The sequence below is a fragment of the Erinaceus europaeus genome, chromosome 4, assembly GCF_950295315.1.
Source record: "Erinaceus europaeus chromosome 4, mEriEur2.1, whole genome shotgun sequence".
NCBI classification, from domain to species: Eukaryota; Metazoa; Chordata; class Mammalia; order Eulipotyphla; family Erinaceidae; genus Erinaceus; species Erinaceus europaeus.
The window spans coordinates 93,277,299-93,281,795 of record NC_080165.1 but is presented as its reverse complement, the minus strand read 5'-3'; the positions used below and the strand labels follow the sequence as shown (position 1 = coordinate 93,281,795).

The following is a 4,497-nucleotide window of genomic DNA, read 5'->3' as shown; positions in this document are numbered from 1 at the left end:
TATGGACCGACCAGTCAATGCCCATGTTCAGCGGGGAAGCAATTACAGAAGCCAGACCTTCCACCTTCTGCAACCCACAATGACCCTGGGTCCATGCTCCCAGAGGGATAGAGAATAGGAAAGCTATCAGGGGAGGGCATGGGATATGGAGATTGGGTGGTGGGAATTGTGTGGAGTTGTACCCCTCCTACCCTATGGTTTTGTTAATTTATCCTTTCTTAAATAAAAAAAAAAAAACTTTGGTGTCATGGCAGTGGGAGAAATAGGGAAGGAGATGGAAGTCATATCGCAGCAGCAGATGAGCAGGATTAGGACATGGAGATAAGGACAATTAACCAGGAGTTAAGGGACAGAGTACAGGAACAAGTGACAGAGATAGTCCTTGATAATTGCTTGTGTATCAATGGGGGAAACCGAGGGCCTGAATGACAATTTAAAAAATTCAAAGTTTCTGAGTGTGGTTAACATGAAAATAAGTTCATTGGCCTGACTAACCAGCTTAAATAAACTTTGAAAGTTGGAACTGAGTGAAAATGGTATTTCTGGAGGCTTGGAAGTCCTGGCAGAAAAAATGTTCAAATGTTAGCTCACTCTGAGTAGAAATAAAACCGAATATTTCAGTACAGTAGAAGCTCTGAAAATTTTGAAAGGTCTCAACTTACTATGAAATCACAGAACTGGAAGGTTATGAAGTATTTTTGAACTGCTACAGTAAATCACTTACTTAGTTGGATTCAGAGTCTGAAGAGGATGATGATAAGGATAGAGATGATGATGATGATGATGATGATGATGATGATGAAGTTGAAGCTGGCCTGCCTGAAGACTTTGAGAAAAAGGAGGATAAAGAGCATAGTATAAAAATGAGGAGGTGAGGGGCTGCTTGGCAGGTAGAGTGCTTGGTTGAGCATACATGTTACAATGTGAAAGTACTCAGTTTCAGGCTCATAGTCCCCATTTGCAGGAGGAAAGCTTTACAAGTGGTGAATCAGTGCTGTAGGTCTCTCTATCCATCTCATTCTATTCCCTCTCAATTTCTGGTTGTCTTTATCAAATAAATAAAGATAATACATTTTTAAAATATTTATTTTATGTATTTATTCCCTTTTGTTGCCCATGTTTTTTTATTGTTGTAGTTATCATTGTTGTCGCTGTTGTTGAATAGGACAGAAAGAAACAGAGAGAGGAGGGGGAAGACAGATATGGGGAGAGAAAGATAGAAACCTGCAGACCTGCTTTACCGCTTGTGAAGCAACCCCCCTACAGGTTGGGAGCTGGGGGCTCGAACCGGGATCCTTAAGCAGGTCCTTATGCTTTGCGCCACCTGCACTTAACCCACTGTGCTACAGCCTGACTCCCAGGAATACAATTTTTTTTAAGTGAGGAGGTGAAACAGGATGAAACAGACTTAACAATGCAGTGAGGGTCTAGGCCCATCATGACTGTTTGGGAATCTCAGGAATCTCTAACTAGGGCCCCAGCTGATGGGGTGGTCTGATAGTGACTGAAGAGTCATCGTTCAAGTATGCCAGTCTCTTGCCCTTACTCGCTTTTGTAGTCCTTATTTTGATAAGGTTAGCTTTGGAGTGACTGAAGGCAGTATAATAGAAAGTAGTTGAGGAGGGTATCTAAGTCAAAGTGGACATTATTTCATTAGGAACTTTATGGTGTTTTTTTAGGTCTTTCTACTTGCTTGCTGCATATACTGATTCACTGCAGACTGTTGTTTACTTTTGCTTTCAGGTATATATTTTGCCCTAATTTATGGATACATGTGAACATATACCCTATCTAATGGGGCCTGGTCTATATCTAGATTTTGGGATTTTGTTAGGAAGTGAACCACCTAAAATGGAATTAGAGAATCCTATGAAAGGAAAGATCTCAACCAAGTAATGAGGATGAAGGGTTGACGTTGTACTCCTGACATCTCTGGACACTGTTTGAAGTGAAGCATGCTGAGGTGGTACTCGTTGCATGATTAAGTTGGGATCAGCAGATGCAATATTATTTGGTATGAACTGAGAGAAGCATGCATGAAAGTGAGCCCCACCCTAGAGATTCCAGGACTGGGGAAAATGTAGGCTTTAACGAGGAAGCTGGAGGTTCCCGCTGTCTTAGAGTTTAAGAAGGCAATAGATAGTTATTGCTGTAATCAAATTATCTGGCAATTGGGTTAACTTTGAAAATCCCTTTGTTAAGATTTGCTCTATCATTCACAGCATCACCATAATTTATGTCATTTGACATTATTTGTACATAGCTGTGTCTTATAGGGTAATGCCACTAGTTGCTTCTGTTCTCCCTGGTCTAAGTTTTTAAGAGAGTCACCATTTCAAAGACTCAGCCTGTGGTCTGTGCATTGAAAAGTTTGAGACATTCAATCAATTTTTCCCTCTCATATTAAGTAGTGATTTATATGACTACAAATTAATAGGAGTGCATATAAACACCATTCCCACCACCAAAAGACTGTGTCTAATCCCATCCTCCCCACTCCTCCACCCCCCACCTCAGTGAAGCCGAACATCCACCCTCACCCTCCACCCAGAAATTTTACTTTAGTGCCCTACTCCAAACTCAACATACACTGTGTTCCACCTGAGGAAGATGGGTCCTGAAATTAGGGCAGCTTGGAACATTCCCACTCATGACCACAGAATGTGCACTCAGATCTACAGGGATGCAGAGGTCATATAGGCTCCTTAGCTGAGTATGGGCCCCAGGTCACATCAAATCGATGGGGTTTATAGTCAACAGTATTTATATCCCTTTCCCATATTTGGGAGCTACTCTCTTCTCTGATCCAGCTTATTGGTCCTTTTTGTAGGTATGAAATCATCTCCCCAGACAATAACTTGGATCCACCTGCATATCAGATCTCAGGCTCAGGAAAAACAAACAAACAAAAAACCTAGTATAGTCATGGGCTCTTTGGAATATAACTAAAATAGAACTACTAACTGTCTACAAAATGGAGACCCCCCAACTCTTTATATGAACTTTTCCAGCCTTTAGTTTCATGATTAATCAACAATTTGTTTGGCTTTACATATTAACTCTTTTTTTAGCCACCAGGTTCCAAATGCTAATAGGATGCCAACTGGACTTCCCAGGGCAGACAACCCCATCAATAGGTCCTGGAGCTCTGCTTCCTTAGAGCCCTGCCCAACTAGGGATATAGAGAGACAGGCTAGGAATATAGATCTACCTGCCAATGTGCATGTTCAGCAGGGAAGCAATTAAAGAAGTCTGGCCTTCCACATTCTGGACCCCATAATGACCCTGGGTCCATATTCCCAGGCAGTAAAAGAATAAGAAAGCTATCAGGGGATATGGAGTTCTGATGGTGAGAATTGTGTGGAGTTGTACCCCTGTTATCCTATGGTTTTTGTCAATATCTCCTTTTTATAAATAAAAATAATAAAATAAATTTAAAGACCAAAAAAATTTTAGTAGTTTCTTGATCATATAGTATGCAGTGAAGACTTTCCATGTCTACTGTGAAATTCCTTAGCAATTTGTTTATAGTCTTAATTTTTATAATAAATCTCATGGTGTTAGTCATGTTTAGCCCATAATTAAACATAATCACAGTAAAAAAAGAAGCATATAGCCTGTTGTTGAGAATTGATAATTTGTTTATGTGCATCATGATTGATTTCTAACTGGATGTATGTGATAAATGTGTGTTTTTATGGTTTTCAGATATGATTTATGAAGTGTGTAAAGGCTGAATGGATTCTTACTGAGTTCTGGAATAAAACTGTCGAATACGATAGGTGTATTAGAACAGTAGTTGTCAGATATGCACTTATGTTGTCCATTAAAGTCTCTGGAAACATTTACTCATTTGCACATTTTTAGATGCCATATTAATTTGTTCTAAATTTATAATATAATTGTAGTAGTAATCTGGAATATTATCTCAGAAATCATAACTGATTATCTATATTAATACATACTACATACGTCTTTGAACTAGTTAAACCAATTATTTCAAGTAGAAATAAAATTGGTGGGGTTGTCTTCCTCCTCACCTACCTCCTATTACAGTTCTCTCACTCACTCTAAAGCTAACCTTATCAAAGCAAGGACTGCAAAAGTTGAATAAGGGCAAGAGACTGGCATACTTTAACGAAGACTCTTCAGTCACTATCAGGCCATTCTACCAGCTGGGGCCCTAATCGGGGAGTCCTGAGATTCTCAAATAGACATGATGGGCCTAGACCTCGAATAAATCCCTCTCTCCATTGTTACCGGTCACTTCTATCAGGAATAACAAAATAAACCCCTTTGTGGGCCCCCATAGGACCTTGTCCTCAACTTGGATCAACAACAGTAGAGAATGTCCCATCCTCCAAAGGGAGGCTGTACAACATCTACACCTGAGGAAGATGGGTCATTGTAGGGGCAGCTTGGAATGTTCCTACTCATGACCATAGAAGGTGAGCTCAGATCTATAGGGGTGCAGAGGTCACATAGGCTCCTAAGCTG

The 4,497-nt window shown here is 40.2% G+C and overlaps 1 pseudogene; it reads left to right on the top strand.

Annotated features, from left to right (window-relative positions):
- The first annotated feature begins 315 nt into the window (after positions 1–315).
- On the top strand, positions 316–875 carry LOC103125040 (acidic leucine-rich nuclear phosphoprotein 32 family member E-like; annotated as a pseudogene).
- Positions 876–4,497: the final 3,622 nt, after the last annotated feature.